Below are 12453 nucleotides of genomic sequence, written 5' to 3'. Positions count from 1 at the left end.
CCTTAAAATGAGAGAGGGAATATATGAAAAACCCACAGCTAATATCATCCTCAATGGGGAAAAATTGAAAACTTTCCCCCTAAGATCAGGAACAAGACAAGGATGTCCACTACCACCACTATTATTCAACATTGTGTTGGAGGTTCTAGCCAGAGCAATTAGACAAGAAAAAGAAATACAAGGCATCAAAATAGGAAAGGAAGAAGTAAAACTATCACTGTTTGCAGACGATATGATACTATACGTCGAAAACCCGGAAAAATCCACAACAAAACTGCTAGAGCTAATAAATGAGTACAGCAAAGTAGCAGGTTACAAGATCAACATTCAAAAATCTGTAGCATTTCTATACACTAGCAATGAACAAGCTGAGGGGGAAATCAAGAAACGAATCCCATTTACAATTGCAACTAAAAGAATAAAATACCTAGGAATAAATTTAACTAAAGAGACAAAAAACCTATATAAAGAAAACTACAAAAAACTGCTAAAAGAAATCACAGAAGACCTAAATAGATGGAAGGGCATACCGTGTTCATGGATTGGAAGACTAAATATAGTTAAGATGTCAATCCTACCTAAATTGATTTACAGATTCAATGCAATACCAATCAAAATCCCAACAACTTATTTTTCAGAAATAGAAAAACCAATAAGCAAATTTATCTGGAAGGGCAGGGTGCCCCGAATTGCTAAAAACATCTTGAGGGAAAAAAACGAAGCTGGAGGTCTCGTGCTGCCTGACTTTAAGGCATATTATGAAGCCACAGTGGTCAAAACAGCATGGTATTGGCATAAAGATAGATATATCGACCAATGGAATCGAATAGAGTGCTCAGATATAGACCCTGTCATCTATGGACATTTGATCTTTGATAAGGCAGTCAAGCCAACTCACCTGGGACAGAACAGTCTCTTCAATAAATGGTGCCTAGAGAACTGGATATCCATATGCAAAAGAATGAAAGAAGACCCATATCTCACACCCTACACAAATTTTAACTCAAAATGGATCAAAGATCTAAACATTAGGTCTAAGACCGTAAAACAGTTAGAGGTAAATGTAGGGAGATATCTTATGAATCTTACAATTGGAGGCAGTTTTATGGACCTTAAACCTAAAGCAAGAGCACTGAAGAAGGAAATAAATAAATGGGAACTCCTCAAAATTAAACACTTTTGTGCATCAAAAAACTTCATCAAGAAAGCAGAAAGACAGCCTACACAATGGGAATCAATATTTGGAAACGACATATCAGATAAAGGTCTAGTATCCAGAATTTATAATGAGATTGTTCAACTCAACAACAAAAAGACAGCAACCCAATTACAAAATGGGAAAAAGACTTGAACAGACACCTATCAGAGGAGGAAATACAAATGGCCAAAAGGCACATGAAGAGATGCTCAATGTCCCTGGCCATTAGAGAAATGCAAATCAAAACCACAATGAGATATCATCTCACACCCACCAGAATGGCCATTATCAACAAAACAGAAAATGACAAGTGCTGGAGAGGATGCGGAGAAAGAGGCACACTTATCCACTATTGGTGGAAATGTCAAATGGTGCAACCACTGAGGAAGGCAGTTTGGCGGTTCCTCAAAAAGCTGAATATAGAATTGCCATACGACCCAGCAATACCATTGCTGAGAATCTACTCAAAGGAATTAAGGGCATAAACTCAAACAGACATTTGCACACCAATGTTCATAGCAGCGTTATTTACAATTGCAAAGAGATGGAAACAGCCAAAATGTCCATCAACAGAAGAGTGGCTAAACAAACTGTGGTATATACATACGATGGAATATTATGCAGTTTTAAGGCAGGATAAACTTATGAAGCATGTAATAACATGGATGGACCTAGAGAACATTATGCTGAGTGAGTCTAGCCAAAAACTAAAAGACAAATACTGTATGGTCCCAATGATGTGAATCAACATTCGAGAATAAACTTGGAATATGTCATTGGTAACAGAGTCCAGCAGGAGTTAGAAACAGGGTAAGATAATGGGTAATTGGAGCTGATGGGATACAGACTGTGCAATAGGACTAGATACAAAAACTCAAAAATGGACAGCACAATAATACCTAATTGTAAAGTAATCATGTTAAAACACTGAATGAAGCTGCATCCAAGCTATAGGTTTTTGTTTTGTTTTGTTTTGTTTTGTTTTGTTCTTACTATTATTACTTTTAGTTTTTTTCTCCATATTAACATTCTATATCTTTTTCGGTTATATTGCTAGTTCTTCTAAACCGATGCAAATGTACTAAGAAACGATGATCATGCATGTATGTGATGATGTTAAGAATTACTGATTGCATACGTAGAATGGTATGATTCCTAAAAAAAAAAAAAAAATGGACAGCACAATACTACCTAATAGTAATGTAATTATGTTAAAACACTGAATGAAGCTGCATCTGAGCTATAGTTCTTTTTTTCTTATATATTTTTGTATTTTTTATTTTTATTTTTATTTTTTCTCTATATTATCATTTTATTTCTTTTTCTGTTGTCTTGCTATTTCTTTTTCTAAATCGATGCATATGTACTAAGAAATGATGATCATACATCTATGTAATGATATTAAGAATTACTGATTGCATATGTAGAATGGAATGATTTCTAAATGTTGTGTTAGTTGATTTTTTTTAATTAATAAAAAAAAAAAAGGAACAGGTACTTACTGAGGTCTCTATGCAGTTAACCGGCATCTACTGAAGTCGGTGCAGGTAACAGAAATTAAGGTTTCTCTATACACGTAACAGGCATGTGCTGAAGTCTCTGTGCAGTTGAAATACTTACTGAAGTTTCTCTGTGCAGTTGACAGGTACTTTTAAGGTCTCTGTGCAGGTAGCAGGTACTGACCAAGTTATCTTTCTGTGCAGGTAACAGGTAATGACCAAAGTCCTTTTCCATGCAGGTTACAGTTGTTCATTGAGATCTCTCTTTGTGCAGGTGAACAGGTGTTCGTTGAGGTCTCTCTGGGCAGGTAACAAGCACTTACTGTGTTTTCTCTGTGCAGGTAGCAGGTATTTGTTGAGGTCTCTCTGAGAGTTGTACATGAACGACTTTTGCTGTGATTGCCCTGTTTTTATCCTAAATCTGTGTGGAGTATGCCCTGCTCTTATCATCAACCCCTTATGTTTTATTTCTTAGAGTTTGCAAGCCCATCCTGCTCTGACCCTGCCTTCTGTGTGGTGCCCCTTTCTGAGGGGTGGAAGAGCAGAGCTGCACATCTGGGCAGGCAGAGGCTCCTGGGTTCACCCCTAATGACAACCCCTTCATGGCACTGTGCCAGTACATTTCTTCCCAAGATGGTGTGTGAGGTAGGTGTGGCTCTCACCTTTCCAGAAGCTCTTCTGCTGCCATGCTTTGCCTCAAGGGTGTGGCCACCTCCTTCATGTGGCCCCTGGGAGGGAGCTTGGAGGACCCTCCCATGTCATGGTTTGAATCGACCCCAGACTGGTGCCCCGAAGCGGGCCCCTGCTCGCTCTGCTCACAGCCCATCACCAGCTCCTCCCATCACCTCACAGACACTGGCTGCCCTCCTGGGTCGAGTCTAGCCTGCCTCTTGCTCAGTGTCCCCTCCTCCCTGCTAGGACCCCTGGCTCCAACCTTGGGGGGTGGGCACACACCCTGTCCTGTGCCCACCCACACCTTCTGTCCTCCAGGCTGTCACCATCCTCTCCTTCCACCCCCAGGTCATGAAATGGTCCAGGGTTGGTGCTTAGAAACTGTCCCTTCATTCAGTCATTCACTTCCACACAGCAGGGGTATAGCCCAGGCCCCCTTCCTGACTCTCCCATTTAGGAGCAGGGCAGCCTTGGGAAAGTTGCCCCCCTCTCTAGGCCTTGGTTCTCATCTGGAAAGGCAATGCTAGTTGGGTCTACACCACAGAAGTTGTATCAGTTACTTTTGCTACAATGATGCTGCATAACAAAGCAAGCTGATACCAACTGCCTTAGAATGCCCACCACTTCTCACTCCTTGTGGGTGTATAGGCTAGCTGTTGCGTCTGCTGCTCTCTGCTGGGATTGCGATGCAGCCACACTCCTGCAGTCAGCTGATTGGGCTTCTGTGTCTCTCACATCCCTGCAGCAGGCAGCTCGGGGCCCATTCCTGTGGTTTGGTGGCAAAGGTGCAGAGCTGTGTGAGAGGGAAAACAGGCAGAAACCATTGGGCCTCTCCCACCTCCACGCCCTGACTTGCACCTGTCTTGTCAGCTGAACCAAGTCTCAAGGCCAGTCCAGATTCAGGAGATGGGGAGGCCGGCTAGAGTTGGGTGTGTGGCCCCTTTTGCAATTGCTCTACCTTTGGATGGTGTGGGGAAAGTTCCAGAGTACTTCTGGCTATTGTAGGTAATTTCAAAATGTTGTTATTGTTATTACAGTTCTCTACCCAGCATTTATCTAATTCTGTCTTCATTTGTTCAGTCCACACACATCTATCATGCCAGGCCCAGAGGATGTGGGGAGAGATGAGTCCAAAATCCATAATTCTCAGAGACTGGGTGAGGGTGGGATGTTTATAAATTCAACAGACACTTGCTGAACCCCTGCTAAGTGCCAGGAATAGTTTTTGGTGCTGGGACCCACCAGTGAAGAAAATAGAGCCCCCCATCCTCAGCGACAATGACCCAGTCACCCAGGAGAGTAGCTGGGGGGTTGAGGGTTGACCAGTGTCAGCAGATAAAGGCCTTATAGGATGTGTGAGCACGGTGGGCCCGCCTGGAGTGTCAGCACAGTCTCCTCTGCCATATAAGGCCCCGTGCCCATCAGGACCAGAAAAGGCCACCCTCGGGGGCCGTCACCCTCCTGGCCATGGTGGGTCATCTGGGTGGCGTCCTGGGAGGTGCTGGGGAGTGGAGCAGAGCCCACCACCCAGGGCTCGGCCTTGGCCCTCGGGCCAGCATCAGCTTAGAAACAGGGTCCCAGAGCTTCCTGGCCTGAAAGATGAGGGCAGTCTGAACTTGGATGCCACCGATGCTGCTGGCTTGGAGACTCCCCTTCCCTGAGAAAGGGGGCCTTGGACTGCTGGGCTTCAGGAACGGGCTTTCTTTGTCCCCACCATGGGCCCTTGATTGAGTTACCTGGTACCATTTATTGAAGAGTATTCTTTTCCAATTGAGTGATATTTACTGATTTCCCTTGTGATTTCTTCTTTGACCCACTGATTGTTTAAGAGTGGGATATTTGAAATTCACATTGTGGATTTTCCAGTTCTCTGCCTGTTATTTATTTCCAGTTTCATGCAATTGTGGTCAGAGAAGATGCTTTGTATAATTTCAGTCTTTTAATATTTTTTGAGACCTGTTTTTGACCAAACATATAGTCTATCTTAGACTGTTAGTATTTGCTTTATATATTTTGGGGATCTGGAATTAGGTGCTGTTCTAGTTTGCTAGCTGCTGGAATGCAATATACCAGAAACGGAATGGCTTTTAACAAGGGGAATTTAATGAGTTGCTAGTTTACAGTTCTAAGGCCGAGAATTAAAACAAGTCTATAGAAAAGTCCAATCAAAGGCATCCAGGGAAAGATACCTTGGTTCAAGAAGGCCGATGAAGTTCAGGGTTTCTCTCTCATCTGGAAAGGCACATAGCGAACGCAGTCAGGGCTTCTCTCTCTGCTGGAAGGGCACATGGCAGACACGGCGTCATCTGCTAGCTTACTCTCCTGGCTTCTGGTTTCATGAAGCTCCCCGGGAGGCATTTCCCTTCTTCATCTCCAAAGGTCGCTGGCTGGTGGACTCTCTGCTTCGTGGTGCTGCAGCATTCTCTGCTCTCTCCGAGTCTCTCTGAGTCTCCAAAATATTTCCTCTTTTATAGGACTCCAGTAAACCAATCAAGACCCACTCAAATGGGTGGAGACATGTCATCCCCTAATCCAGTTTAACAACCGTTCTTAACTAAATCACTTCAACTAGGGAGATGAACTCATTACAGTTTCAAATATACAGTACTGAGTAGGGATTATTCTACCTTTAAGTAATGAGATTTATATTAAAACATGGCTTTCTTAGGGGGCATATATCCTTTCAAACCAGCACAGGTGCATATATATTTATAATTGTTACATCTTCTTGTTGAACTGACACCTTTGTCAGCATATGATGACCTTCTTTGTTCCTCATAACACTTTTTTTAACTTAAGTCTATTTTATCTGATACATACTACTTGCATGGTATATTACTTCCATCCTTTCACTTTCAGCCAACTTACATCTTTGATTTTAAGGTGAGTCTTTTATAAACAGCATATAGTTGGTTTGTGCTTTTTTATCCCTCTGCTTGTCTCTGCCTTTTCAGTGGGAGTTTAATCTGTTTACATTTAAAGTAACTACTGATAATGCAGGACTTTATTCCACTATTTTGTAAGGCTTTGTAAGTCTCAAACCTTTTTTTGTCCCTCAATTTCTTTTGCTAATGCCTACTTCCATAATCATTATTATTTTTTGTATTGTGCCATATTGAGTCCCTTCTTATTTCTTTCTGGACATATTTTTCATAAATTTTCCTTGTGGTCACCATGAAGTTTAAACTTAACATCCTAAATATATAACAATCACATGTGATTTTGTACCAACTTGACTTCAATAGCATACTCATACATTGTTTCTTTCCCCCCTCTCTCTCCACCTTTTTTTTTTCTTGGTACAAATTATATCTTCATACATTGTATGTCCTAAACCATAGTTTTTTTCATTACTTTTTATGCATTTGTAGGAAGTAATCAGTGGAGTTACATACCAAAAATTACAATACAGTAGTACTGGCATTTTAAATTACCCATATGGCTACTTTACTGGAAGTCTTTATTTCCTTGTGTTACTGATCCATTCTCTACTGTCCTTTCCTTTCAGTCTGAAGAGCTCCCTTAGCATTGCTTGCAGCACATATCTTGGTGGCAATGAATTCCTTCAGCTTTTGTTTATCTGCGAATGTCTTAACCTCTCCCTCTGTTTTGAAAGAAAGTCTCACTGGATATAAAATTATTGTTTGTTGACTGTTTTCTCACACTACTTTAAGTATTTCAACCCACTCACTTCTTACCTCCATGGTTTTTGATGAGAAATTGGCATTCAGTCACATTTGGACTGCCTTGTACATCAGCTGTTGTTTGTGTTCTCTCTTGCAGCTTTCCTTGTCCTTGGTGTTAAAGAGTTGATCAGTATGTGAGGGGGTGTGTTTCTCTTTAAGTTTATCTTGTTTGGTATTCTCTGGACTTTTTGGATGTGCATATTCACATCTTTTTCTATGGTTGGAAAGTTTTCTGTAGTTATTTCTTTGGCTATTCCTCCTGCCCCTTTCTTCTCCTCCTGGGACTCCCACAGTGCATGTATTGGTATACTTGAATGGTGTCCCAGGGGGTTTTAGACTATTTTTATAATTATTTTTTCTTTCTGTCCCTCATTTTGACTCATTTTTATTGCCTTGTTTCTGAGTTCACTGATTCTTTTGCTAGCTCCAATCTGCCAACCCTCGTGGGAATTTTTCATTTCAGTTATTGTGGTCTTCTACTGTCTTTAAGTCTCCTCTTCTGCCTTTGTCTGGAGTGTGTTGGAACAGTGGCCACCCTCAGAGCCAGGCCCCCAGCGACCCAAAGTAGTGATCATTGATTGGACAGCACTCCACACCCACCCACCCCTGCCCACTCTTGGGGAACTAGATTTTTATGTCCCTCTCTTGCACCAGCAAGCTCTGCCAGGGGCTGCACCCCTGTTGCCTTTTGTTAGCATGGGGGATGGGTGGCCGTAACCTCCACAGAGAGAACAGTTTACCAGCCTCTTCCTCCTGCTTTGCCTTGCTTGCTTCAGTGTGCTCCCGGGCCCCGGAGTTTCCAGGTAGTTGATTCAGACAGTTGCTGTCTGGTGAGTGGTTGTTTTGATGGAGGTACTGATTCCTGGACCTTTCAATTTCTGCTCTCCTCCCCAAATTCCTCCTCAGTACAGTCACTGTTAATCTGGGAGTTAAGGCAGATTTTCACTGCAGAGTCCTCCTGTGGAATGAAATTGGGTTCTGCCTATTGGGCTCCCTATGTGAAATCCCACTTACTTTCTGGGCTCCAGCTCAGACTTCCTCCTAAGGGCCTCCCCGATCTTCACACTCCTGTCCTTGTGTGCCTTGCTCCATATGACCGAGCAGACATCTCCTGACTTTGCATGTGATAGAAATGAGCGCAGAGATATCATCGTGGATGAGCTCACTAGATTTGTTTATTTCCATTGGGTGAAAATGTTTCATGCTCCTATAATAGCTGTTTTTAGGGAAGAAGCGCCACAAACAAGTGATTAGGATTTGTTGTGAGGGTGCACACATGAGAACAATGCCCCATCTACCAGATGATTGTAGTTGCCCAACTCTGAGTTCAGCTGGTGCGTGCACTGCCTCTTCTCCTCTCTGCTGAACATGTGGGAGGGTCTTCTAGGTGGATGCCTTAGAAAACAGAGAAAAACTTAAGGGCTAAGAGGATGGAGCCTGCAGGCAGGCCCAGGGGTAGATACTGGTCCTGTCACTTAATCTTTCACTTCAGTGGAAAAGCTGGAACTCAGCTTTCCATGTGCTGAGTTTGAGTTGCCTGAGAGAGAGCCAAGTGGAGACGTCAGGAAGAAAGCCTGGGTTGAAGGGAGAGGCTGTGTCATCTTCAGCCAGCTCTTAATGTTGTAGGACAGGAGGTCAGGTTGGGGCATAGGTAGGCAGAGGGAGAAGAGGTTGGAGGAGACAGGAGACAACACTGGATGGGGGCAGGCAGACTGGAAGGCAAGAGAAGACAGCCCTCTAAAAGATGGCATGATGGACCACATCAGAGGCCTCCATGGGCTCAAGTAAGATGGGCCAGAGTTCTCCATGTGCCTCCTTTGCTGCATGGGATACAAGGGAAGCTGACTGCCAGCCCGGGCTGGGATTGTCCTGAGTTGCAGGGTCTCCGGGTCAGATGTGCAGGGTGTGGGGGGCTGCCCCCGCAGGGACTGTGGGAGCCCTGCCCCTGCCCCTCAGCAACTGTTGAGGTCCCTCTGGTGTCGGGGCCCATCCCATCTCCTAATTGCTACCTGTCTGCTGTGCCTGGGAAATGCCCTTGTGTTTGCTGGAGTTGGGTTGGACCTGGCAGCCTTGGGCTTTCCATTAATTGAATTATTTTCTAGAGCCTATGCATTGACTCTTATTCACTTGTGCCAATAAACAACCCCAGAGTATTGAGCGGGGCTGAAAGTCTTGCACTTGGAAAGACAATATTCTTTTTCGACAAATGCCTAGGGAGAAGGCTTTTCACATGAGCGGCCATGCAAGGGGGCTGTTCCCAGGAGCCGTTGGATGGGTCAAGGGCCTTCGAAAGAGCTCTGGCCCTGTTGTGTTGTTGCCAGGGGCTTCCAGGCAGGTCAAGGTTACAGCAGAGGGGCGAGAGCAGGGGATGCGGCTTGCAAGAAAAAATATTCTTACCAAGATCCTGCTGCTCTCCCTGAATTCACCCTCCCTGGGCTGCTGTGAGCCTTTGGTTAATTTCCAGATTTTGGAAAAATCTGACAGTTTTTGCCACTTTTCTCATTGCTTTTATGGAACAGAGAATTTCCAGACACCTTACTATGCCATTTTTGTTAACACCACTCACCAATATTTAAGAAGTCATTTTTATACAAGGAATCTATATTTGTGATAAATATATATATAATACTAAAAACAATATGAATAAGAAAATGATCAATTTCTGACTTTGCTGATTTATAATAAGAATATATATATTTACGAAGTTGGACATGCATATATTTCTATGTATAATATGCATACTTTTCTATAGTGACTTTCCTTAGCAATATACCACGAGTGTATTTTTGTCAATCCATAATTTACACACCACATTTTTATAGGTACATGATATTCAGGGCAGCTGCACTGTGATTTGTTTAATAAGCCCCTCTTGTTGGACACTGAATTGTGTTTAATGTCATATTTTCATAAATAATGCTGGCATGCACATCTTTTTTACATTTATTCTTGCTTTATGTGCTCACCCTGCAAGTTTTGGCAGGCATGCTTCTAGGAGCACTGCTGGGTGAAAGGATAGAAAGAGAAAACAATTCTCACTTTAAACTACTTTATTTTCTGGAAATTCCATGTCTGACTTGTAAGGAAAGATGCCTGCTACAACCACCTGATGGGGGAAAGGCAGTCACTCCATACATTTTCGCTGTCATCCTTCCGAATGTCACACTTAAAGAGCCAAGTGTGACAAGCATGTGAGAATTACTTGTTGCTGGCACTTAGAGCTCACATGGAGTGAATTCTCCTTTCCATTGAGGAATATCTAATGACAGGGTCTTTTTCCTCATTCAAGAGCAAATATGATTAAAGTTTGTAATGACATGCCTGAGACATTTGCAGTAGACTTAAGGATGTTCTTTATCAAAAGCTAAAACTGATTAAACCACATTCAATGCAGCTTTATGGTGAAGCACATTCTAATTCTCTGAAAATGGCAGTCCCTCTTTGCCATGTATTAGACCCTTGACATTCACAAAGGATTTGTCCTGAGACCTTTGAGACTCCCCAAATTCATGAATTGCCACTCTAGCTTTCAATTTCCCCCATAAAATGCAGCAAAGACCAACTAAAAAATGTATGTGGCTCCTCCAGATCCTTTATAGTTCTATAAATGTATAAAGCTATTAAAACAAATTTGGCTGGAGTCCTTGCTGAAATGGATTCAGAGTTATGTTGCTTATTCTCTATAAAGCACAAGGCAAGCAAGTTCACATTAAAGATGCAAGGCTCAGCTATATGCTACTATATCCCTAGCACACTGTTAAACTTGGGTTCTTGCTTTGTGTTTCCATCACCCACTGCTGGAGCTGACCCTCTTTGGGAGCCCGTTTTTCTTAAAGTTTGTCTCCATCTATGGAAGTGACTATGTAAGGTGATGGTTTGAGCCCACAGGATGTAAATCCATGCCCTAGTAGAACTGCAAATGACTATGCTATATTATACTTTATACTTGCAAACAGCCAGTATCTGCAGTTGCCAGGGGTAGCTGGGGACTCGGCTATTCAGAAAGCTCATTAGACAACCCCTACACCCCCCCTTTTCCTAGCACAGGTGAAGGCACTTCCCAGCTGGAAACACAGTGGTTCTTCTCCTCTTACATTTCAACATCTCAATATTCTCCTCATGCATTTGTTTCCTAGGGCTGCTGAAGCTGGGTGACTTAAAACACTAGAAATGTTCTCTCTCCCAGTCCAGGAGACTGGAAATCTGAAGTGAAAGTGTTGGCAGGGTAGCTCCTTCTGGAGCCTATGGGGGAGAATCTCCTGTGCCTTGCTCCTAGCTTCTGGGAATTGCTGGCATCCTTGGTGTTTCCTGCTTGTAGATGTATTGCTCCATCTCTGCCTCCAGTGGCATATAGCCTTCTTCCCCGGGTGTGTGTCTCAGGAGTTCCCTCCTCTTCCTAAAGGCCCACCCTAAGCCTGCATGACCTCATCTTAATTAGTTATATTTACAAGAAGCCTGTTGGCTAATAGGGCTGCATCCTGAGGTTCTGAGTAGATATGAACTCAGGGGACACTCTTCAATTTGGGATACCACCCTAGGATCATATTTGTGCCGGATTTCACCCACTGCAGGTGTGTTTGACTCGGCCCCACCCTGTCCAAAGTAGATGGATATCTTTTCAAGATTATGAGTTTGTCTTGAAAAACTTAGTTTTGGCAACCCTGGATACACGTTCTTTTGTGAAAGTGACCAGGCAGAGGTATCAGGGTTGAACAGTGACTGCCTCCCTCTTTTCTGCTCCCCATCCTAGGCAAGCCGTGCCCTCCCTGGTCTGCCACAGTCCCCACCACTCCCAAGTGCACCCTTCGCTTCTTCCCGTGCCTCACCTGGCTCCAACACACCCTTGGTTCTCGTCCTGGGAACATCTGGCATATGTGGGGTCATTTTGATTGTTGCAGGACATGAAAAGCAAGCCTCCGCCCAGTGGGCCCCAGACCAGCCTACCGTTGGCCCAGGTGGCAACACTCATTGATAACCTACCACGTCACACTCTTCAGGAGGAAGGGACACGATGTGACCAGGCTCTTGTTGAGCCAGTCTAGTGGGGGAGGTGGATGATAAACTAACACAGAAGAAACACGTCCAATAGGTCGGGATTGAAAGAGGGTGGTGGGTGGTGTCCTGAGGCTCCTTGGTGCATCTTTGAGCAGATGCCATTCTAGCTGGGCTGTGCGGTTCGGGTGATCCCAAGCCCTGGGGTGGTCTGGGCAGAAAGAGACCCTGAGGGGGGGTTCTAGGGACTGGCCGGAGAGCCGTGTGGTCAGAGTGCAGCAGCAGTGTGGAGGGGCATGTGCTAGATGGGGAAGAAGTGGGGAGGGGCCATCATGGGTAAACGGACTGTATGATTTATGGTCCAAATGGGCACTTTCAAAAGTGCAGGAGAGCCCATGGGTAGCCA

At 43.8% G+C, this 12453-nt stretch overlaps 1 protein-coding gene across 1 annotated transcript in view; it reads left to right on the top strand.

Annotated features, from left to right (window-relative positions):
• The window catches only part of LOC143675659 (phosphatase and actin regulator 3-like), a 51915-nt gene that overhangs the window by 23323 nt on the left and 16139 nt on the right, over positions 1–12453 (top strand).

This window comes from Tamandua tetradactyla, chromosome 3 (assembly GCF_023851605.1).
Source record: "Tamandua tetradactyla isolate mTamTet1 chromosome 3, mTamTet1.pri, whole genome shotgun sequence".
Taxonomy (NCBI): domain Eukaryota; kingdom Metazoa; phylum Chordata; class Mammalia; order Pilosa; family Myrmecophagidae; genus Tamandua; species Tamandua tetradactyla.
This window is presented reverse-complemented; position numbering and strand designations above follow the sequence as displayed.